Source organism: Toxorhynchites rutilus, chromosome 2 (assembly GCF_029784135.1).
Source record: "Toxorhynchites rutilus septentrionalis strain SRP chromosome 2, ASM2978413v1, whole genome shotgun sequence".
NCBI classification, from domain to species: Eukaryota; Metazoa; Arthropoda; class Insecta; order Diptera; family Culicidae; genus Toxorhynchites; species Toxorhynchites rutilus.
The window spans coordinates 303,658,809-303,685,372 of record NC_073745.1 but is presented as its reverse complement, the minus strand read 5'-3'; the positions used below and the strand labels follow the sequence as shown (position 1 = coordinate 303,685,372).

Below are 26,564 nucleotides of genomic sequence, written 5' to 3'. Positions count from 1 at the left end.
TTTCGACTAAACGCACAGTTTAACTCAACCATTGTGAATTACGAGAATGAAGGGAATTGTTGCTTATGAATCAACGATTTGAATGAAACTTCAAACACGAATTGTGAAAAGAGTGGAATGTTTTCGACGAAGGATTACGTCTAACAGGAATATATCGGAGCGCAGTTTGTGCTACCCCAATTCTATCAACCAGAAGGAGCAACTAGAGCAGCAGCGAAAACAATCGAAATACATCAATACCCCTGCGAAAATAATAATCGTAGCTCTGCATCGTATGACCGCATTGGACGAATTTCATGCCAACTCGTCTTATCTCAGATAGAAGTGAAACGTTGTGGGTGTAAAGACATGGGTCATTCAAGCAACTTTGCATACTTGAAATATTCGAAAAAGAATTAGACTACTTTTTGGAAAAAGCCATTATTTTTTTCTTAATTTTTTACAAATATTTATAACATAAAAACTACGATACCTACAAAATTCTTGTCAAAGGATCAAATTTTGCTGACAAAAAAGCTATTTAAAAAACTAAAATTCATTTTTCTCAAAAACGTTTTTTTTAAATTCCCAAAAATATAAATATATGAATAGCCCTTACAATTTCCAACAAGTCGTCCATACATCGGAAGATGGGTAGTTTTACAGAGAAAATTTTTTTCGAACAACAACTTTTTCATATTTTCTTTGAAAAAATTACAACTTATCCTAATTTTGTTTGAAGTCAAGATAGCAATATAATGTGTTCGACAAAGTTTTAGGTCGTATCAAAATCTGAACTTTTGTCGAAGACGTCAACATTCTAACTTTGGAATGTAAGTCATTTTTGTATGAAGATTCCTGAAAAAATTATACTTTGCTGGTACCATTTTTGTGTGTAAATTCTCACGTTTGACAGGTTCTTGACATGTAAGTCATGTTTTTCAAAGAAAAACATGAAAAAGTTGTTGTTCGAAAAACTTTTTCCCTGTAAAAATGCCAATCTTCCGATGAATGGACGACTTGTTGGAAATTGTAAGGGCTATTTACATATATATATATATATATATATATATATATATATATATATATATATATATATATATATATATATATATATATATATATATATATATATATATATATATATATATATATATATATATATATATATATATATATATATATATATATATATATATATATATATATATATATATATATATATATATATATATATATATATATATATATATATATATATATATATATATATATATATATATATATATATATATATATATATATATATATATATATATATACACAGTCAACTCTCCCTAACTCGATGGATTTCATGGCACCTTCGATTTTACAAGCATTCTTCTCTCTATAACACGATACCTCCCTAACTCGATGCCTCTCTTACTCGATGTGTTTTGATTCATTTTTCCATGGATTTTCACCTCCCTAACTCGATTGATTTTCGCGTACATGTTTTTGTGCGTTATTACCTCAGATTTCAATTGCCCTTGAAAGTGAAGACGGAGTGTTCGTGTCATCAAACAATTTCTTTTCAAGTATGGAAAACCACGAGAAACCTTTCAAGCGAACAATCAAAACGCTAACCATTGCGCAAGGTTTGAGCATCATCGAGCAGGTCGAAAAATATGGACGGAAGGGGTCTGAAGCTGCAAATAATTTCAGTATTGCACAAAGTGCGGTATCATCACTACTCAAACTAAAGTAAAAATGGAATCGGAATGGAAAATTGTATCTAGACCAAAAGCATATAAGGTTGGTCAGAATCGAGAAGCTGGAGCGGTCAATGAATTTTTGTCTTGTCAAGCTAGACAAAATAATTTACCCCTCTTCTATTCTTCGGGATATGGCTTGAGAATTTGTCCAAAAACTGGTAAATCCTAACTTTAAAGCACAACCAACATGGACGGGAGTGATATTCCGCTGGCATAATTAATGTGTCGTGCGCGATGTCGACGGTACAATACCGTTCGATTGCTCAATGTCTTTTAATAATTAGTGCAAAAAGGACCAAAACGTGATTTGCTGTGATCTGATGCCAGATACCGATATACTGGAAAGCGTTGAAAAACCTGAGAAAAACGCTGAAGATAGTAGTTCTATTGAGATGTTAATTCGAACGTTAAATCAAACCTGAAGAATAAAGGGTGTGTCACATCAAATTGCATCACGGAAAAAACGCTGTAGAAATTCGCCCAGTAGACCGATCTATTTGAAAATTTTAGACAGTAAAATAAAAACTATTAAACAACTTTTGGCATTTTCTTTTTATTCATACTTCGAGCCCAAGCCCGTATGCTCGCACCTTCCTCTTTACCCCGTCCATAAGGTTCTGTACAACGTCAGGTTGTAGTTTTTTTGAACAGAAATCCATTTTCTCTTCAAGTCCGCCTCCGATTTGACAACTTTTGGGTTCTTCCGGAGGGCCTGCTTCATAATCGCCCAATATTTCTCTATTGGGCGAAGCTCCGGCGCGTTGGGCGGGTTCATTTCCTTTGGCACGAAGGTGACCCCGTTGGCTTCGTACCACTCCAACACGTCCTTTGAATAGTGGCACGAAGCGAGATCCGGCCAGAAGATGGTCGGGCCCTCGTGCTGCTTCAATAGTGGTAGTAAGCGCTTCTGTAGGCACTCCTTAAGGTAAACCTGCCCGTTTACCGTGCCGGTCATCACGAAGGGGGCGCTCCGCTTTCCGCAAGAGCAGATCGCTTGCCACACCATGTACTTTTTGGCAAACTTTGATAGTTTCTGCTTGCGAATCTCCTCCGGAACGCTGAATTTGTCCACTGCGGAGAAGAACAACAGGCCCGGCAGCTGACGAAAGCCCGCTTTGACGTAGGTTTCGTCGTCCATTACCAGGCAATGCGGCTTCGTCAGCACTTCGGTGTACAGCTTCCGGGCTCGCGTCTTCCCCACCATTTTTTGCCTTTCGTTGCGGTTAGGAGCCTTCTGAACCTTGTATGTACGCAGGCCCTCCCGCTGCTCGGTCCGCTGGACGAATGAACTTGACAAATTCAGCTTATTGGCGACATCCCGGACCGAACTTCTCGGATCACGTCTAAACTGCTTAACTACGCGCTTGTGATCTTTTTCACTGACGGAGCATCCATTTTTGCCGTTCTTCACCTTCCGGTCGATGGTTAGGTTCTCGAAGTATCGTTTTAGTACTCTGCTGACCGTGGATTCGACGATTCCCAGCATCTTACCGATGTCCCGATGTGACAACTCCGGATTCTCGAAATGAGTGCACAGGAATAATTCACAACGCTCTTTTTCGTTCGACGACATTTTTCCAAATTTACGAAAAATTGACAGTGAAGCATGATCAACGTGATCTATACACTCTTATCTGATTATAAGCGAAAGCTGAAGATATAATTCCTAAAAATTAAATTTCTACAGCGTTTTTTCCGTGATGCAATTTGATGTGACACACCCTTTATGTCCGGAATATTGAAATCAACTGAAAATGTTCCTGTGAAACTATTCGAACATTTCTTTGTGATTGCACAGTTCCTGCGTGATCGTTACAATTCAGTTTGAGTAACATACTTAATCAATATTTTCTTTGTTAACCTAGTGCCTCGTGCAAGTCGGACTCGATTATATACAAACTCGATTATATATGATTCGATTATGTAAAATTTAGGACTCGATTGTATACAGTTTAAAAAAAAAGTTTTTTTTTTATAATTCAAATATGAATAATTTCAAGAAAAAAAATTAACCTTTCAGCATTAAGATGAAATTTAAGTGGCTTTTATAAGTACAGTGGATTAAAAATCGCGATTTTTGAAGATTTTGATTGAATCTTCATCAGGAATTGTTTATATCGATATTGCAGCGAAATTAAGAGAGATAGAAGTTGGGCGTCAAAGAACAAATTGTACAGAGGTTAGAGAGCTTTAATTTAATTGATAGAAACAATCAAGTTTAGTATGAATTTTTAGGATAAAATTAATAATTACAAATAAAAAAAAACTTTTAAATTTTCCACTTCAAAAATGTTATTTTAATCCACTAATTTATATGTTCCACTACTATATCCTGTACTAAATTTTCTCATCTTTCAAATGAAAGCAACAAAATCGGATTATGTAGCATACTTTTTAATGTAGAGTCAGTTTGAGCCAACAGAATCCGAAACAAGGAAAAAGTTCTATAAGTCTGTCATCGTTGAAATTCTGACATATGCGTAGAAGGATTTTTTTCGTGAAATATAACCGTCTATCACCTCCTGAAAGATTCTGGAAAAAATATTTCTTTATATGAGAAAGGTGTTTTTTCACTTTAAGGGAATGAATCAAAAATTCAAATTAATACCAGAATTGGGACACTTACCCTAATATCTGACAATTTAAGATATAAAAAAAATTAGGAAAAAATGTTCTGCATCTCGATACCTCCCTAACTCGATGGTCCCTTTGGATATCGAGTTAGGGAGAGTTGACTGTATATATATATATATATATATATATATATATATATATATATATATATATATATATATATATATATATATATATATATATATATATATATATATATATATATATATATATATATATATATATATATATATATATATATATATATATATATATATATATACATATATATATATATATATATATATATATATATATATATATATATATGTATTTTTGGGAATTAAATAACTTTTTTGTCAGCAAAATTTTTAGTATTTTTTGTAAAAATTTAAACAATTTGCTACATTTTATCCTTTGACACGAATTTTGTGGTTAGCATATGTTTAAAGTTATAATTTTTTGAAAAAAAATTTTTTTGGCTTTTTCCAAAAAGTAGTCTAATTATTTTCCAAATATTTCAAGTACGCTGAGTTGCTTAAATGACCCATGTCTTTACACCCACAACGTTTCACTGCTATCTGAGATGGTGCACAGTGCGGCGTCCCATAGACCAAAGTAAAAAAATTCACTTTTATATTCACCCAAACTAAGGGCATCCGCACCAATGCGTTGTTACAGACATTTTGACAACCCTCACCATAACGCAGCAACCCCACTGGTGGTTGCGGTTCAGGTTTGGGAAATAGTAATCGGCCTCTCGGTGAATAGTGAGTTAACAAATTTGGCAACGCGATAGCAACCGAGCCAAGTGTTGCTATTTTCAACAAACGTCAAACATCTGTTGTGGGTTTCATTCGTCTTATTTTCGTTTTTTTGTGATTTTGCTCTGAAATATTATTTCGGAAGTGTATAAGTGTATTTATCTACCAAAAAAATGAACGCGACGAAAAGAGTGTCAGTTAATACTTGTCATTTCTTCTAGTAATAGCAATCGCATTTAGCAACCTGCGGTGCGAAAAAAAAGTGATACTATAGCAACCGCGATAGCAACGACGGGTGCGCAAATCGATGAGTTAATAAATTAGCAACGGCTAAAACTCGAGACTAGAAACCATGAATAGTAACGCATTGGTGCGGATGCCCTAAGTAGGCGGTGTTTTTATACATGTTTCAGGCATGCTGAAACGATCTCAGTAGCCTTTGTTAGCCCACCCAATTTGTTAGAACAAGCATGTGCAGTCAAGAAGTTTCTTCTAAGCGCGCGGCAAATTAATTTTCAGTGATTCATCACAGTTTTACATTGAGTTTTCGTTTACGTTCGATATCTTTTAAAGTGAAACCCCGAATGCCGACGGTAGCAAAACGTAAGTATAATTCGTTTCCTTAACTATTATTGGGACATGCCGCAATCATTGTGAAAATAAACGCTTCTTTGTTAAGGTAATTTTGTTCCTTAAGAAAAAAAAAATGGGTGGGTTATATCTATGATATAACCGCAAGGTTGACGTGGGACTACCTTAGCTTAGTAATCATTTGTATGTATTGATTGAATTTTTGATTGAATGAAAAAATTTCCGAATTCAATTGAATTCAATATATTTGCGTTGTGAGTAAAAAGTTTGAACAAATGCCATGTCTCTAGTGTCTGCACGATCTTACCAGGTACCTAAGTTTAGGAGCCCGTGTTAGGGAAACGCATTCGAGTCTGCACAAAGGCAAGCGAGTATAAAAGTACTCGCAGTTTGCATGTATTTTCAATGCCGATTTCCCCAGACACCTTGGTTTAGAAGTTTTTATAGGTAATCAGATTTCAGTCGGAACAAAAATACTCCCGACCTGCATGAATTTGCAATCCCAATTTCCCTAGACACCTTGGTTCTGAAGCCTGTGTTGGGGAAACATATTTTAGTCGGAACAAATTGCCCTCGACTTTCATGTATTAGCAATGCCAATTTTCCCTCGCTCCATTGATTTGAAGTCTGTGGTAGGGAAACACATTTCAGTCGGAACAAAAATGCCCCCGAATTGCATGTATTTGCAATGCCAACTTCCCCACGCTCCTTGGTTTTAAAGTCTGTGTTAGAGAAACGCATTTCGGTGGTAACAAAAGCTGCCCCTACTTTCATGTATTTGCAATGTCGGTTTCGCCAATGCTGCTTGGTTTTGAAGTCTGTGTTAGGGAACATATTTCGGAGAGAACAAAAGTCCCCCTACTTTAATGTATTTTCAATTCCGATTTCCCCAACGCTGCTTGGTTTTGAAGTCTGTGTTGGGGAAACCGTAAATAGGGCCAATCAAAACTAGGCAGTTAGGGTGTTTAGATAACGCTTAACATTTTACAGTTATTCAATTATTTATCTAATGAAAAATGACATTTTATTAATTGCGATAGATGCGTAGAAATATTTCCTATCAATTGATGCAAACATCTTTCCGATCCAGTAGAAAATGTTCGAGTTATAAGCATTCGAAATCTTGCATTTTTTCCTGCATGTTCTGTGTTTATGTTTTCATTTTACCCCCCCCCATATATTCCGGTTAGACGTAGTCCCACGTCAAAAGATACTAAAATTTCAAATCCTTCGGCAAAAAAAAGTTCCGCGGAGTTCTGCTCCAAAACACCCCTCAACTTTTCAGTCATTATACCCTTGATATTCTGCAAGAGATTCTTGTTGCTCAAGTCTGCTCTTCTGACCACAGTTTACGTTTTTTAAGATGATATTTCTACAATCAAGAATAAGCAAATTTTCGAACAAAGGCTCCCAGTTGACCCCTCCCAAAGAAAAGATCGTTTGTTCACCTTTTTGTTGAGTTTTTATGACACGGATGATTTCTCTAAATAATTGAAAGAAGAGCTTTTGAAATTTTGCAAAGTTTATTGCTACAAAATTAACCAGAGATGGTCGAAATGCTGCAGATCATATTCAAAATTCGTGAACCAAAATTCTGACTGGTTGTCAAAACCAGTTAAGCTTCCAGCACATCAGAAAGGTAAAACTAAAGACGATTTGCAGTCTGTTCCTCAAATTGGTAAAGGAAGACCTCAGAAATCGTTTAACGAATGTTCGAAAAAGACAAAAAGGCGACGTGTTGAAGATCTTGTTAACACTTTCGATGCCCCGTCACGCAGATATGGGTGACACTTTCCTCAGAAGGTATTCGATAGAATAGGCACCTAAATGGCACTATAGGATATGAAGAAAAATAATAAAATCATAACCATAATATTATACTGTTTATACTATACTTTTTATTAATTTATAGTACGGATGGTTTGTACTGCAGTTTTTGCAAAACCCCTATACTATCACTTTGGCATGTGTTATTGTCATCAATTCGTCTTCAATTGAAAACAAACATTGCTAGATCATGTAAAAGTTATCTATAAACTAAGTTTGATCTCCATTTAATAATTTAATCACAAGTTGGGCTCTGCACGAGACTCAAAAACGTCGCGTTGGGCGTCGAACGTGTTAACAACAATGCACTTGAAGAGCTTGCATTCGCTGCCAATGTTTCAAACTGTTCGAGTGGAAATCAGGAGAAAACACTGACGGCGGCACAAGCACTGGCTCTATATGTTGATTCAGATCTCTCTGAAAGAAAGTACAATGTAACGGGTGTTAAATAAAAAATGAGAATTTTTTCAATACCTTTAGGTAACTCAAATAAAGAGCGTAAAAATTTCTTTCTCCAAGAAAATTGCTCTTTGGGCTCCCTAGAAACAGTAGGCGTGTTTGGTTTTGCTACTTTGAATTTAGTCAAAGCAAAGATGGCGTCGAAACAGCAGCGGTCTGGCAATCAACCAACAAATCTATCGAGAAGAGTGCCTCGATAAAATCCTGCTGCCGTTCCTGAACGAGCATCACGCGGATGGGAAGTACGTCTTCTGGCCGGACAAGGCGTCGTCCCATTACGCCAAGAAGACGCTGGCGTATCTTGAGGAGAAAAAGATACCGTTCGTGCCGAAAGATCGTAACCCAACAAACTTGCCCCAGTGCCGCCCAATAGAGGATGTATAAAAACAATTGGAGGGCCAAGGACACGAAGCAACTGACTACAAGAATCCGGAGGTGGATCCGGAAAATGGACGTAAGTGCCGTACAACGTTCTTGTGAGAGCATCGCGACAAAGTTGCGTCGAACAGCAGACCACGGCCCTTACTCAAACATTCACTGACATTTTTTTGAAAAAAATACATTATGTTATTAATAAAAAATACTGAAATCGATGAAAAAAATAATTTTTTTATATGTGATTGAAAAAATTCTCATTTTTTATTTAACACCCGTTACTTCGAAGTACTGTGAATGAAATACATCCAAATTCGCTACCAAGTCTTTATGCATTGAAACAAGAAAAAGCAAAAATAACTCCTAAATGGATCTATGCGACCGAGACGTCTGCTGAAGTAGATTTACAAGATCTTATGAATTGCACCTCCGCTGGCATCGTCAAAGAAATTTCGCTAATGACTCCAACTTCAGTCAATCTCGTCTTTAAATGGGGTTTTGACGGCAGTTCAGGGCATAGTGCATACAAGCAAAAGTTTACGGAAGCAGGAAGTTCAGACGAAAGTTTGTTAGTCGTTACACTGGTTCCCTTAAAACTGATTGACTCCGCAAATAACGCTATCATCTGGATGAATCCTCGGCCAAGTTCAACATCGTACTGTAGACCGTTTAAATTTGTGTTCACGAAGGAAGACTCACAAGCTATTCTTGGCATTCAGTCAGAAATGGAGAAGAAAATTAAAGCGTTACAGATTTTCATCATCAACAACGATAGCGCTCAGATCGTTGTAAGTTTTGAATTCCATCTTACTATGATAGATGGAAAGATGGCAAATGTGTTTTCCGGAAATAAAGCTTCTGCAAAATGCTTAATTTGTGGATCTTTTCCGAAAGAGATGAATACATCGAAGGCTGTTGAGACAGTACCAAATACCGAAACTTACAAGCTAGGCCTGTCACCACTGCATTGCAAGATAAAATGTTTTGAATGCGTGATTCACATCGGTTACAGGGTAGCATTATAGAATGTTTAATAGTGTATAAATATAATAATAACTATCATTCATTTCAACAGATTGCCATTCAAAACCTGGCAAGTGAAAACTGCTGAACATAAGCAAGAGTATGAAAGCAGGAAGCGAGAAATTCAAGAGGCGTTCAAGTCAAGGATGGGTCTAGTTGTCAACAAGCCGAAACCGGGGTATGGTTCAAGCAATGACGGCAACACTGCACGAAATTTTTTCTCGGATCCACAAACCACCTCGGAAATAACAGGGGTAAGTGTGGAGCTGATAACGAATTCCGCTACAATTCTCCGTGTAATATCATCGGGGCGAAAAATTGAAATGTCCAAATACCAGAAACTATTGTTGGATACAAGAGATCTGTTTGTGTGTTTGTGTTTATGGGTAAAGAATGCGTGCATGTGTGGAAATGCGTATGAATATGTGTGAATATCATCAATTCTTACCATATTTGTACCTACAAACTCATGAAAACGAATGTTACGAATCGTTTGTTCTGAGAGTCGCGCAGGATTTTGTGCTTCTGATACGATTGCGATTAAATGCTCCTCTAATTTACTACAAACTTTGAAAAATCGGCTAGAAAAAACGGTTGAACGTATCAATATGAAACGTTCACAGATGTTTAGCGAATACACTAGGCTAAAAATTTGCCTGGAAACACTGCGATATTTGCAGAACTACAGTCGATTTTGTAAAGCACTATGAAAATCCTGTTTTTGACCCTTTTCTTAAATCAATGCAAAAAATTTAAATAATTTTTTTTCCTCTTTCAAAACTGCCTTTCAGTTTGCGATACGATGGTTGTTTATTGAATTATTCATCATCAAAGACGAAGCGGTAATTTTTCATTCGAACTGAAATATCTCGGTGTGGGAAGGTCCTACAGAAACGTTCTTGGAAGCAAAAAAAAAGCTGATTGATCAGGTTATATGGATTTGCTGTTGAGTTGGTTGGCAAAAAATTGTGTTAGTCCATAATATTCTTGAAAAAAAAAAGAAATATTGATTTTTCATTTCTTCCTGATATTATTGCCTACTACACCTACACACACCAAGATTAAAATATGTACGTAAAATATCCTAATACCTGAAGGTTGTAGCTTCAAAATGATGTGCATCCCATCGATATACGTTGATTTTTCACGAAGATACAGCATGTCAAAAATCACTTAAAATTTCCGACTTCGCACACTGTTCCTCTAATTTTTCTGTCGAGTGTATATGCTGCTTTCTTCTGACCCTTCCATAGCAGGGAAGAGAAAAACTATAGCGAATAATCATCACACGGATGTCAATGATATTTCTTCTTTTTTTGCTGATACAGTTGAATTTGATTCTGTTTGTCTTTTTCATGAAACTGAATAATTTACAAAATAATCGAAATATGTAAGAAAAGAAATAATGCATAAGTTTTCTCATCACATTAATTATAAGAGGTGTACTTATTCATAAACTAACAGATATTACAAAATAGAGAAAAAAAAATATGGGGGGTTGTGTCCAAGACACGACCGCAATGTTACCGTAGAACTATGCTGTTATTTTATTCATGTTGCTTGTTTATAACTACGGATTTTATTTTTGAATGCTGTGAAATTTTCGAAATAACTGTTTAGTAGAATGCTTTGATCGCCCTGAAATGATTTTTTGTTGTATAATCAGTTGAAGATGATGGATTGATGATTCATTCATGTCCTCGCAGAACAATACACAAGCTGATCGTATGTCGCAATTTGTTCCGTGTCAATGCATTGAAAATTTACCTCGAACGCTATTACGGTGGCCTTTTTCGCAATTTACATACACTCGGCTACAGGCGATTATATACTAGTTGCACCAGCATCATTATTCCACATCTCATAATCACATTATATAGATATCTTTGGTCCCACATGGAAACAACAACAGGTTATTTGGTATTGCCTCAGTGGAATCGCACATCTAGACATCGTTCGTACAACGCAAACCAACCAACACCAAACAAGCGTTTAACATAGCATGCATACAGAGCCATATGTTGGCTTGAAGCCACTATAAATATAAACACTTCTCATCAATTTGCGCTATTGCGTTGCGTTACTTTCTCATGCTCGAGATAAGCGCAGCTGTCATCCTTAGTGGAGAAAGTACTGGCATATGAAGCCAAATCATACACAAAATTCCTGAACAATTATTTTCGATTCCCCGATCAATTGTGTAGTTCAGCACGTGAATGGAATGGCGTCAGATTGATGTAATGATTGCAATGCCAGAGACATCAGCGAGTAAGTAATTTGGTCGCGTCCACAGCTGAATCTGAAACGAAGACATGTGAAACAAGGAAGAACAAGCGATGCTCATTGCTTCGTATCTATAACGATACTGACAATTTGCCTCAGCGAGACCCAATATTTATGCTGTAGGCAAATATTCCCCTTTGTTCTTTTTCTTCTCCATCTTCTTTTTTTTTTTGCTCACGGAGACTTTGAATCATTCCCCATCAATCAATTTAAGCAAACAAATCTTAGGGAATTTCCATTTCGCTTGGTATATAAATCGTCAAAATCCGTTCGCGGAGAAAAAAGTTATTAACGTTAACTTTATTTCATAAAATCGTGACATGTTTTCTGATTTGGCACCCTTAATGAAAGACGTAGTTCTACGTCAAAATTTACCTTTGAGGAAAATTCCAAAATAATAAATAAATAAAAAATAGTGTAGAGTTTCTCCTGCTATACAATACATGTATGGAATGTAAAAATTAAATGTGACCCTAGAATAGAAGACATTTAAAAATTTAAAAATCACCACAGTGGCGTTTGTGTAACTTTTCCATCGGATGAAAACTAAATGATTATATTAGGATGTCAAAAAAGTCCTGCGGTATTTCCGCGAGGTGTCGTTGTAAGCGCGTAGTTCTAGTTGTATTCATTGTATCGAGTCACACTATAGCTTGTTGGAAAGGTATTTTTGCGCGCTATAATATAGTCCTTGACGGTGTTTTGTTTGGTTAAGTCGTTCGTGAGTTATAGTGTCGCAAATATGGAGCAAAATGAAGAGAAAATCCGACATATTTTACAGTACTACTATGACAAAGGCAAAACTGCATCTCAAGCTGCCAATAAAATTTGTGCAGTTTATGGACCCGATACAGTTTCCATTTCCACCGCACAACGATGGTTTCAACGTGTTCGTTCTGGTGTAGAGGTCGTCGAAGATGCGCCACGCTCCGGAAGACCTGTCGTCGCAAATTGCGACAAAATCGCTGAAGTAGCTACGACATAGTAGCAGCCGTAGCATCGACCAAGAGCTGGGGATAAGTCATCAAACCTTTATTAACCATTTGAAGAAGCTTGGATTCACAAAGAAGCTCGATGTATGGGTGCCACACACGTTGACGCAAAAAAACATCTTTGACCGTATCGACGCATGTGAATCGCTGCTGAATCGCAACAAAATCGACCCGTTTCTGAAGCGGATGGTGACTGGCGATGAAAAGTGGGTCACTTACGACAACGTGAAGCGCAAACGGTCGTGGTCGAAGCCCGCTGAAGCGGCTCAGACGGTGGCCAAGCCCTCATTAACGGCCAGGATGGTTCTGCTGTGTGTTTGGTGGGATTGTCAAGGAATAATCTATTATGAGCTGCTTCCCTATGGCCAAACGCTCAATTCGGACCTGTACTGCCAACAACTGGACCGCTTGAAGGTAGCACTCATGAAGAAGAGGCCATTTTTGATAAACAGAGGCCGCATTGTCTTCCATCAGGACAACGCCAGGCCACACACTTCTTTGGTGACGCGCCAGAAGCTCCGGGAGCTCGGATGGGAGGTTCTTTTGCATCCGCCGTATAGTCCGGACCTTGCACCAAGTGACTACCACCTGTTTTTGTCCATGGCGAACGAGCTAGGTAGTCAGAAGTTAGCCACAAAAGAGGCCTGTGAAAATCGGCTATCCGAGTTTTTTGCCAAAAAGGAAGCGAGCTTCTATAACAGGGTTATTATGAAGTTGGCATCCCGTTGGGAACAAGTCATCGAACAAAACGGCGCATATTTGACTTAAAACAGATGATTGTAACTAATTTTATGAACAAATGAAAATTCAAAAAAAAAAATACCGCAGGACTTTTTTGACAGCCTAATATTATTTGTGCATTATTCAAACAGGAGAAATATTCCGGAAAGCGTTTTATTTCTTCATAACAGTATTAATTTGGTGTTTAAGATACTTTTGTGATTATGTACAAAACGTTAGTCTTTTATGCAAACAAAATCTTTTATGCAAAGAGTAAGAATATATAAATCAAACATTGCCCTAGAGTAAAATGTATTTAATTGTTAAAAACGAAGCATTAGCAACTTAGACGAAAAAAATGTATAAAAAAATGAGAAATCACCACGATGGCGGTCAGGTCACTGTGTCGTCGGATGAGATATAAAAGATTGTGTGTTATTAGCCTTTTATCTAAACAGGAGAAGCATTCCAGAGAACAATTTAATTTTATGTCACTATTAATATACTATACACTATTAATTTGGCGCTTAAGACACTTTTGCGATTACGTATAATACATAAGTATTTGATGCAAATAGTAGATTTCATCATAACTAACTTTTTTTCCATTATACCTATCCGAAAAAATGACTACAGGGGTTGTTTTGATTTTTGTCCCGCATCCCCATATATTCAACGCACTGTGTGATGCTGCCAACTCCTAAGACGAGTTGAAATTCGTCATATATAAATTTTATGATTTGTGAATGCTTCGCACATATCGTATATAATTTATAAATATTGTTCAAATTCAACGCAGCGCTGTTATTATTAACAAATTGTGTGTAATGACAAACTGTTTTTATAAATCTCGTCCTTGTCATGTGTTTGGCGTTGTTCAGTGTTGGACTCATCACATTGCTATACTTATGTGTAACCGTCTCTACCGCTGTATTACAGTGTAATGATCCAATGTAGATAGAAGAAGCATCGTTTTGTTCCATAACTTGTTGCCATTTTCAAGGTTATACAAAACTCCTTCCATAGAAACCATTGTCCCTATTGGTAAAGCTTTGGATTAAGAAATTTTCACAATTTTTCGGTATCGGGACCATAAACACCGTACACAATTCCAGTCGCCCGGCTTGCATTTTCATCTTAATCACAAAGAAACTACAAAATGTACCAAATTTTCTTTTTGTCGAGTCCCATTCCTAACACCACGTCGTTCACAACAGAAGAGACCGAACCAAACTAGCATTTTTAGTGCGAAATATCGCTTTTCTAACAAACATAAAGTAGATTTTTTATTGATACTTTCCAGAATACCGATCACTACAGCTATCTACCGGAAATATAATGCATGATGGTTGGTCTGCAATTCTGTCTAACCCTGTCTTAGATTGAAATCAGTCATTTCAGAGTATAAAACATACCCATCACCTTATCTGTACCGAGTCCCAGCCAATCCAACCCAAGTAACTCGGTGTCTGAGTTCCTCCATCAGTTACGCCCCAAGTGAGGAACATTCCCCGGCTTTGATAGACGACCACAACCAGCAGTCCTTGTGTCTTCGTTGCCGTCCTCGTCATCATCGTCGTCGTCGTCGTCGTCGTCGTCGTCGTCTGGAAGCAGCAATCCGTAACCAAAGACCAAAAAAAAACATAAAGGAAAAAAGTGCACAGCACTGCAAAAACAAAAAAGTACGTTGTGGATAACAAACGCTGGCTGGCTGGCATTTGATACGGGTGGCTGCTGCCTCGAGGACGATTGAATGCGGGCGAAATCAGCCACCCGAAAGGAAAGAGATGGAACGCGCGCGCGAGAGAACAGAGAGACAGAGAAAGTGGAGAGTGCGACTGAGAAGTGTGTATTTTATTCCTTCATTAAACTGTGTGCCCACTCCTCATGTTATGTCAGTGGGGGCAGCAGGGGGAGAAATCCCGGGGGGATATAATATGCAAAAGGTCCACAGCAGCTTTGGGTGGTATTTTGTGTAACATGCCATGTTCGCTGTGTGTCCGCCTTGAGGAAGAATTGCAAACGAAACGAGACAAAGAAAGGAATATTAAAGGGGAAGAAAAAAAAAACAAGAATAAATCGCCCGAGATATAGAAGCTCGTGTCTCGTGCTCTGATCTCATTTTATGCATGCCATTCAAAATGCGCTTAGAGATATCTTGGATGCTGGATCGGGTGTGCAGTGCATTGTAAGTTGTTACTCATTCATAATAATTGCATATTGATGATTACAAGATTTTCACTTCGAAGCATTATTGAACGTCGATGTCTCTATGCTGCTGCTGTTACCACTGCACATGGCTTGATCGATCGGTTTAGGGTAATGGGCTTTTATCGGGGTTTTTAAGCTGATGACTGGCAGTTTACATTGCGACCGGAGAACAGTGACAGCGGTGAAGTCGCTCTGCCAATCTATTGGAATGCGGCAGATCTGCAACAAACGTTAGAGCTATGATTGAATAGCTTACGTGTGCTTGGAAGTTGATGAGCTATGCACTTTTGAGACGACAGATGATTGCTTAATTCCTGTGAAAGAACCGACAGACGGCATAAGAGCATTCTGGTTGATGGGATTAGTATTGCTATGTACAGCTCATCCCTCCCAACCATTGTCAGACCATTCAATCGACAATTGTCGTCTGTCTTTTGTCAACATTTCGCCTCAATTTATTATCCTATGGTAACATCTTAATTTATCTACAGCCCTTCGTACAAGTGTCACCATTCATTAGTAAAACAAGCCATTATTGCCAAGTGAAAAATATCCACTTGGTTAGCAACGACCCTCCCCAATAGCGGAACGTCTAATTATTCCCCGCGGAGAACCTATTTCCCGAAAATAAAATCAAAAAATCACACGCTGTCAACACGTAACACGCTACATTACATCTGTTGGCGGTAATCTCCGTCCTTTCAATTCGGGGCTCCGTACTTCTCGGAGACAGTGAGTGCGGGTGGAGATCTATTCCCAATCAATCCGCGTTTTGTTTGTGCTCTTCTGTTCTCTACTGCTTCCCTTGCCACCTTCGGGTACGCATCTTGTGTGTGTGTGTTGTGGTTTCTCAAATCTCTCTCCCTCGTTACGACGAAGCTTTGCGCGTGTTTCCTTCGGCCGATCTTCAATCATCCATAGAGCTGTTGCTGTTGTTGTCGGGCGGATTGAGTTATGATCTTTCGATCTTCACTTTTTCTTCCCTAGCCTAACCCGAGGGGGAGGTTGGAATTCTAGGCACCGTGCAAATTCACGCCACACCACGATCAATAAATCAAATGCGGTGTGCTGCGGTCTGTTGAAATATATGAACGTCATTATCGATTGAAGATCGGGCAATTCTTCGCCCCGGAACCCCTGCGAGCGAGATAGGGAACCTGCCTGCGAAAAGCGGGTCAACGGATGAAATATTGATCCGTGTCGACCTCGATTGGCACCTTTCCCTTGTTCGGGGCGGGCATTCGCTGATGAGGAATCGATGAAACATTCGGAACTAGATGTGTGTCGGGGCGGTGAAACGTGTGTCTAATTGATTCATTCGTTGTCATCAATCCACGACACACACACACACACACACACACGGGATGATGATGGTCGAGCGGTCAGGTCCGTTAGAATCGACATACGTCGTCTCCCGCGGTGAAACCGCGCCCTGACTTCTAATCAGTTCAACTTGGGTCCCATTTATCGACGAAGGAAGGAACGCGTTTCGGACAACGGAAGACAACCAATCGATTCTAACCTGACGGTGATACCGGACCAGCTGCTTCTGGACCGGTTCTTGCACAACCGACGAATGCAAAAAATAAAACAGAACATCGAATGGGGGGCTCCTCCGATTAGAGTGTGTAGTCGGACCAGTGCAGCTGAAGGTCGGTCATCGTCTGTGGGGGGGAGAACAGGGGGAGGCTGCAGTTTAAATTGACGCCCTTTGTTTTGGGCTACTCATTCGTGGTTTGCTGTCAACGGGTGGACGAAGGTGCTTTGGAGGGAGAATACATCATCAAGGAAACAAACTTGATTACTTAATGCTTTCAGCGGTTTGTTAAGATAGGAAAGACCGCTCTTAGCCAAATCGTATTGTAGCTTAACGTCACCCTTTCCGATTTTGATATGCATATCAGGTATTGCGAATTTATTTCACATTCACCAGGATAAACTTGACTTTGTTACGGCAAAGATAATGAATGTGTCCTACTTCAAGTTGTCGGGAAAAGTGTAATTATATATCCTATATTTGATGAAATTGCACATCTCGGCCTCAACACAAAAAAAAAATCATGTAGAGATCTCAAAATTTCTCAAAAAGACGTAATAGCATCACGGAGGCCTTTTGTGTGAATGTGTACTTGAAACGATCTTTGGACAAAATGAAAAACTTCACATGTCAATTCACTTTCCATAAAAACAAAATTAAAAAGCAATGGTTTTCCATCACGCATGCATCTTGACGATACCGTGGGGAATGACCCAGAAAAAAATTGCAACCTCTTTGCAACATTTTTTCAAGAAGTTTATATTGTAACAGCTGAGGAGGACCGAGATCGTGACTTCTTTTCTTCCAGAAGCTCCATGTGATGTTGGAGTCAGAAAACTAACTTAAAATTCCTAACTATAAAATTCCTAGTACTTCTAACAAAACTCGTCATTATAATATTATTATTAGGGGATTATTTTCAGACACAATGCTCGTTCAAGATTTCCCAACCACTAGCAAATATTAGGCTGTCAAAAAAGTCCTGCGGTATTTCCGCGAGGTGTTGTAAGCGCGTAGCTCTAGTTGTATTCATTGTATCGAGTCACACTATAGCTTGTTGGAAAGGTATTTAAAGGAAAGGCGCTATAATATAGTCCTTGACAGTCTTTTGTTTGGTTTAGTCGTTCGTGAGTTATAGTGTCGCAAATATGGAGCAAAATAAAGAGAAAATCCGACATGTTTTACAGTACTACTATAACAAAGGCAAAAATGCATCTCAAGCTGCCAATAAAATTTGTGCAGTTTATGAACCCGATACAGTTTCCATTTCCACCGCACAACGATGGTTTCAACGTTTTCGTTCTGGTGTAGAGGTCGTCGAAGATGCGCCACGCTCCGGAAGGCCTGTCGTCGAAAATTGCGATAAAATCGCTGAATTAGCCGAGAAAGACCGGCATAGTAGCAGTCGTAGCATCAGCCAAGAGCTGGGGATAAGTCATCAAACCGTTATTAACCATTTGAAGAAGCTTGGATTCACAAAGAAGCTCGATGTATGGGTACTACACACGTTGACGCAAAAAAACATCTTTGACCGTATCGACGAATGTGAATCGCTGCTGAATCGCAACAAAATCGACCCGTTTCTGAAGCGGATGGTGACTGGCGATGAAAAGTGGGTCACTTACGACAACGTGAAGCGCAAACGGTCGTGGTCGAAGCCCGCTGAAGCGGCTCAGACGGTGGCCAAGCCCTCATTAACGGCCAGGAAGGTTCTGCTGTGTGTTTGGTGGGATTGTCAAGGAATAATCTATTATGAGCTGCTTCCCTATGGTCAAACGCTCAATTTGGATCTGTACTGCCAACAACTGGACCGCTTGAAGGTAGCACTCATGAAGAAGAGGCCATCTTTGATAAACAGAGGCCGCATTGTCTTCCATCAGGACAACGCCAGGCCACACACTTCTTTGGTGACGCGCCAGAAGCTCCGGGAGCTCGGATGGGAGGTTCTTTTGCATCCGCCGTATAGTCCGGACCTTGCACCAAGTGACTACCACCTGTTTTTGTCCATGGCGAACGAGCTAGGTAGTCAGAAGTTAGCCACAAAAGAGGCCTGTGAAAATTGGCTATCCGAGTTTTTTGCCAATAAGGAAGCGAGCTTCTATAACAGGGGTATTATGAAGTTGGCATCTCGTTGGGAACAAGTCATCGAACAAAACGACGCATATTTGACTTAAAACAGATGATTGTAACTAATTTTATGAACAAATGAAAATTCAAAAAAAAAATACCGCAGGACTTTTTTGACAGCCTAATATAATGTTATATGATAGGGAGTTTGAAACGTTTCTGTTGGGTATGACAAATTTCGAAATAAACAAAACAATACATGTTTCTGAATAATCATGAAAGATACGACACATTCAAAAAAAATGTTTGATATGGAATATTTTATTTTGGATATTTTCTGTTTTTCATTCAAAGATTGAGAGATTAGCCATGATTCTAGAAGACGTGAGATTTTTTTTACTGGATTATAAATTGTGAAGAAACTGTTGTGCCAAAGTTCACATTACTCGACTTATTATGTTCTGTGATATCAACGTTTGCTCCACCTGTAAGGTTTCCCACAAGGAGATGAATCGAACATTCCCAATCAATACAGGTATTCATTCTGCCCCAAGCCACCACCACCAGGTGGCAATGAACAAAGAAATCTGTCGCAGCTCGAAAAGTGAAAAACCTGATCCTCATAAAGCAATCAGAAATCAGGTTTCCTGTTCAACACTTTCCCATCTCCTCCGATACTGCATTGCATTGTGTCTCGCTGGCAATATCTCAACCCCAGCTTCTGAAACGCAGCGTCATCAAGTTTACTTTCATCCTGCGGGGAGAGAACCCGAAACTGATTGCGCTTCGCTCGGATCCTTCTCCTCGGCCCAGTAACTTATCCGAGGTGGAAAAGCAGGTAGCAAGCGCGTCAAAAGTTACCTCTGTCAGAGTTAATAAGTCCCACCTAAAGCGATCGATGGCTGTTCAAAAAATGCAGAAATTGAATCATCACCACAGATAATGATAGTGGGCCAAAGGGAACACAACCCGCTGAGCAACTGATTTGAATTCGTTGTTTTTCTTTACGTTGCTGAGATTTACCACAAGTGGGCGGAGATCTCAGCAGTTCTAGGCCAAGGGTGCTTTCTAATTGGGCTCTTGGAAAGAGAGGAATTGTAACCGGACCGATTCTTTCAGTAGCGGAGCCAATTACCACTTTCGTGGTCATTAGGGCCGCAGGTCAAGAAATGTGCGGTGACTTGCTCGTTCCCCTTGGCTAGTGAGATGAACGAGCAGTGGAAATGGATTCCCATCCACATTCAGTGATGAGAGCGCTAGAAAAAGAGCTCGAGCGGAAAGCGGAAAGAAGCCACCAAATAGGCGTCGCGAATCATAATTTATTAATTACCGGTTATGGTTCGCTGGTGGGAATCTCCGGTGGGCCGCCAAATCATCTTATCGAATCCATTTATAGACATGATTTTTTTTGCGTGCGCCATTCGACACCCCGCCATAAGCTCATTTGTTAGTTAATTAAGCAGGAAAAAATGGCAGTGGATAGATTTTTCTTCTCGCGACCACTGGAAGTAAATTTTTAGTCTAATAAATCGAGAGAGGATTTAAATTATCAAAAAGCCGGCAAAGATTAGCTGGAATGGTAATCAGCATCACTGGGAACGCCGGTAGCCGAGAGAAGCATTTTTTCATTGTTTTGCCAGATCAGGCTCTGTGATCGATGAGCAGTGAACGGAGCAGCAGCCTAACTTATTGATAGGAGGCATTTTTTAAAAGCGGTATTTACGAAGCAATAAATTCGCGTCCAAGATAAAACAAGGTCCGGAAAAATAGCTTGGAATTCATGAATATTTCAACTTTGCTAACTTTGCGTACGTCCACATCGATAGAAATTCCAATACTTCTGTGGACAATATATTATATAGTACTGAAAGTATCAACATCCTCTTTGAATGCGAAAGTCAGGAAACGTTCTGATTAGTCAATCTCTTGGCATTCTAGAGTTCTTAAATAATCAAATTTTGAAAGTCCAGTAATTTTAGTTCTGCTCCAGAAGTTTTAGTATTCAATTTGATTTTAAACCTCAATTATCCGTGAAACAGATTAGCAATCTCACAATCTTCAATATCTAACTAACTAGTAATTGTGATTTGATTTTTTTGGGATTCAAGATGGTGTAATTGGAACAATACATTATGAATATATTTTTTGAAATATGTTAAATCTAATCCAATCTAAATTAATTCCAGATTTTGCAGACTTCAATCTGCAGACGCATTCAAAGTGTTTAAAAAATGTTCGAATAGATAATTTAGTAAATTTTTAGTCCTCGAAAGAAAGAAAATGAAATTTATAGATTACGATTGAAACATGCAAAGGAAACCATAGAATCCAACATTTTGAGAATTTATTGAATTTTCATTTTTTATTCTAAATTCATGATGTTTTTGAAATCCAGCTCAAAGTAATGATATTTAAGAAGATTCTGAGCGATTCAAAGAAATCCAGATAAATTTAAAGTGAATTCTTTGTTCAGAACATATGATAAGAAATTAATGTAAAAAACTAATGAGATTTCACAGAGATTAAGAGTGAATTTAGGTTTAAATTGAATTCAAATAATCAAGACATAGCAAAATTTTGAAAAGATTCTGATCCTATTGGAATGCGTTCTTACGCATTCCATATTTTCTAGATGTTTTTTCTGATAAAAAATTTAGAAAAAGTTCAAGGAATCTCGGATTCCAAGCATCTCGAATCTCGTATATTGAACATTAATCATTGAAGAGTTTCGATGCAACTTGAAGACTTCCCATGCTACTATACGCTTGGGGAAACTACCAACAGAATTCAAAATTGAATGAGAATTGAAGAAAACTGAAAGGAATTCGAGGAGAAAGTCAGTTAAAAATAAGGATTTTTTTTAAGATGCTTATAACGATTGATACAACGAACACCCAAAAAGTTTCTAATAATGTTTCTAATCAATGAGATTTGAGATATTGCATTAATATTAAAATCTAGGTCTCATTATATTAAGTTATATTGTGTTCCACAACGTTTCAGGTTTTAGAGAACACTCAGAACTCAAAATCACATCACATAATTTAAACAAATTAGATTTTCTTTGATTTTCTATGAATTACAAATGTTTAAAACTGTTCATAAAGTGAAAATTTTTAAGGACTTCTACATTAAAAAAATAAGAGTCATAGATAGTCAGTACTTAACAAATCTGAAAAAGTAATTCGAAGATAAAAAAAACTACAAGATGCAAAAAGAGTCGAGTGAATTGAAAACAATGCCAAATTTAGAATGATTATAATATTGTGAATCTGAAACTTATCTATGTTCAAAGAGAAACAGAGCAAAAAATCTCCCAATCTATATTCTAGTATTGTTTTAGTGGATTCCAAAAAAAAAATAATCTGAATCTATGAAATAAAAGAAAAACATTTCAACACCCAGGGAAATCAAAAGAAACAACCTGTATCATATTCTCTGATATTAATTATATCAGGGATTCAAACGGAGAAAAAAATGATAATAACTCAAAAAGGTTCTGAATTGTTTCAACATTCAAATAGAATCCAGTGAATCGAAAATAATGCAAAATTCAAAAGGATTCAAAGAAATTCACAAAAAAAAACCAAAACTCGATGGAATTCAGTAAAAATGAAAAGTATTTGAATCGGTTTACATAATTAAAGATCCGAAGTGATTCAATAAGATTTGGATCGAATCAAGAATGTAAATCGATAAGTAATTAATTAAATAATTATAATCTAAAAAAAAATAATTAAAATCTAAAAAAACAACTATAATAAAAAAACAATATCAATGGGTTTTAATGGGTTCGAAGAAAACTGAAAAAAATTAGAAAGGTAAATGTTATCCCTAGCAACTTGATGGCAGTCAAATGAATGAATCACCTAATAAAACTGAAATCGATTCATAACGATTTGAAGTGGATACAGCAAAATTCGGTAGATTTTAAAAGAATGCATAGTTGATATAACGATAGAAAAAATTATCAAACACATTTCGGATAATGATAATGGGAGTACTAGATAAAATCCAAGAAAAAAAGCATTTTAGGCCTTTTTCAATTCAGGATGGTGAACGTTATTGTCAAAATAAAAAAAAAACAAGTTTATATATTTTTGGGAAGTGATTTGAGCAAAATCAGCGCATTTTTTTAAATAGATTCTTCCTCATGGAATATGAAGAGAATTTTTATTTTATTTTATTTTTTTTTTATTTTTTTCAAGTGAACTAAAATTTATTATATTTTATAGTTTTGAAGTTGGAAAAGTCGGCGAGAAAAGAAAGATATTTTTAGAATTAAAATTTATTTTCTTCAAAAAATATATTTTTTAATTCTTACAATTAATATATATACAATCCCATCCAATACCCAAAAAGTTATCCACACATCGTAAGAAGGGCACTGCTCCACGAAAAGAACTTTTCCGTCAAAAAGTGATGTTTTTTTTTACATAACATATCCAAAAATCAGAAAGGTGTTTTTGTTTTCATTTTTGAGTTTTGATTTTTCTAAGTTTTACATGCGTCTAGAATCCGATTTTTGTGCAAGTGTGATATAGACTAACTCATTGTCTTTAATATTTGATATGTCGATTGCCCTAAATCGGCACAGTAGTTCGAAAGTTATAAATTTTAGAACAAAAATATTTTTGGAAAAAAGGAAAAAATGATTTTTGGACCATCGGTTAACTTTGAAAAATCATAACTCTAAAGCGAAAAAATGCCTCTCTGGGTTTTGGATATGTTATTAAAAAAACTCAGCTTTCAAGAAAAATATAACAAAATATAGCGCCTTTGGTCCGGAAACTATGTAAACTATAAAAAAAATCAATAATTGAGAAAAAAAAATATTTTTTTTGCAAATGTGATATTTTCAAAAAAAGCCATCTTATTAGATTTATTTCAATATGTCGAACATCTGTATCGGTCTAGTAGTTCTGAAGTTATGATTTTTTGGAAAGAGTCATGTTTGGAAAATTGGGAAAAAATGTTTTTTCGGACCACCTTCAATGGGTGACCATTTCCCCTTTTTGGGGTGGTCCGAAAAATCCATTTTTTCGCGTTTTTGCCAGAAATGACTTTTTTTTTTAAATCATAACTTTTGAACCACTGTACCAATTCAGATGTACGACATATTAAATTAAAGTCAATTAGCTGGTCTTTTTTTGGAGAAATACTACAGTTGCAGAAAATTTGAATTATGTTTTCGTTATTATTGAATGTATTTATTTTTTATAGTTTTCATGGTCTCGGGACCAAAGGCACTATATCACTATATTTTTTTATATTTTTTCTGGAAAGCTGAGAATTTTTCACATAGCATATCTCGAAACCAGGGAGGCATTATTTTCGTTTTTGGGTTATTATTTTTCAAAGTTAACCGATGGTCCGAAAAATCATTTTTTCCCATTTTTTTCACTACAAAAAATCATAACTTTTGATCTACTGGACCGATTCAGATGATCGACATATCAAATTAAAGCCAATAAGCTAGACTTATTTGAAAAAATATTACACTCTGAATAGAAATGGCTTTTGTTTTCGTAATTATCGATTATATTTGTTTTCTATAGCTTAAATCGTTTCGGGACCAAGGGCGCCATATTTTTTTATATTTTTTCCTGAAAGCTGAGGTTTTTTCACATAATATATCCAAATACCAGAGAGATGTTATTTTTTTTTAAGTTATGATTTTTCAAAGTCAACATGTTTTCAGTTTTCGTGACTAGATTGGATGTATGTGACTATAATCCAATGATTTGGCAAGTGTGTTGTTTTTTTTTATAAAAAAAGGCTAGCTAGGCTTTAATTTGACATGTCGATCGTCTAAATCAGTTCAGTAGTTCACAAGTTATGAATTTTTGAAAAATGATTTTTTGGAAAAAAGGGGGAAAAGTCGATATTTCGGATCACCCTAAAATGAAAATGGTCACCCTAACAAAACAAATAAAAAATACGGGTCTAATATTTTGCGATAAAGAACGAAACTACCACTTTTTACGAAAATCTGAGAACTACTATATCGGCTTGACATGGAATGGCTGTATAGAAAAGCATTTCTGTCTGTCTTTCTATCTGATTCTAATGAACTTGGAAATTACTGAACCGATCGGTCTAAAAATTTGTATGTAAGGGTTTCTGGGGGCGAGGAAGATTCTTATGATGGTCCAAAACCCCTCCCCCTCTCTAAAGTGGGCTGCCATATAAATGAAACACAAATTTCTGCATATCTAATTTGAGAACTAATTAAGTAAATGGAACCAAATTTGGCATGTGAGGGTTTTTGGGTACGAGAAATATTTGTTCGTTTAAAATGAAAACGTCAGTTAGTATATTATACAAATTCTACATTAAAATGGAAGGGTAGCACATTTTTTGTTATTTTTAAGCTCATTTAATGTTATAAATTAGGATGTCAAAACATGTGCTAAAAATAAATTTTATGTGTGGGAGTTCAATAAAAAATGAACGATTGAAAGTTTGCAAAATTGTAACATCGAAAAGCAGAAAATTCTAATATGAAGTCACCCACATGCGGCAAAATTTTCTTTGCAATTTTCTGTTCGTACATTTCAAACAAACGATGATTTGTGTTTCACAACAGCAACAGAGTGATCCAACAATTTCTCACAAGTTCGCATTGCAACAGAGCACAGATCCGAACGATGACGGACATAACTTCGCTGAAGCAGTTGCTGCTGATGCCGCTACTTCAATTGGAGCTGACCACCCAAGTGGAATTGTAATCCTGCAGCAAGTGTCCAGAGAACTCTTAATCACTCTCGAGTTTAAACCCCCGCTAAAGTGCTGCTGCTGGTGCTGCTGTTGAGAATAACTAAACTCCACCAGTAATTGAATTGTGAAATTGCAACGTAAGATCGATCGGGGTGTTCCTCCCCCTTTTTGTTGCTTCCGTACAGCATTCCGTAAGCACGTTATTACGTTCCGTAAGTGGCAACTGTAATCCTTGAATTGTTCATCCTGCTGGAAGTGAGTGGGAGTGGGAGTGAAAGTGGCAATAATCTCATTAGGATCTGTGACGGAGGCAAGAAATGAGAAACAAGTGTGAGCAGTGCGCACGAGATGGCAATTAATGTTTTGTTTATTCTGCTTCTCGAGTGGAAATGAGAAATGGAACAAAGAAATAAGGTGTGGCGCTTGTAAACCGGCGAAGGGTCAGTTCTATTGTCACTGCAGAATGTTTTCAGAAGCAGAACTAATTAGTTTTTGAAAGTTTTTAAAGATGCTTCGTTCCTTCTCTTTTTAAAGAAAAAGGGCATGTTTCAGTATGGTTTTGCAACACTGTCAATTCCACTATCATGGTTGGACAGATTTCCCACGGAAACCAACACAAAGCAAGTGCTTTGTGGCAATGTAAACTTCG

At 37.2% G+C, this 26,564-nt stretch overlaps 1 protein-coding gene across 1 annotated transcript in view; it reads right to left on the bottom strand.

The window, feature by feature from the left end:
- LOC129764933 (fringe glycosyltransferase) overlaps positions 1-26,564 on the bottom strand; it is a 320,450-nt gene that overhangs the window by 257,293 nt on the left and 36,593 nt on the right. The window lies entirely within an intron of this gene.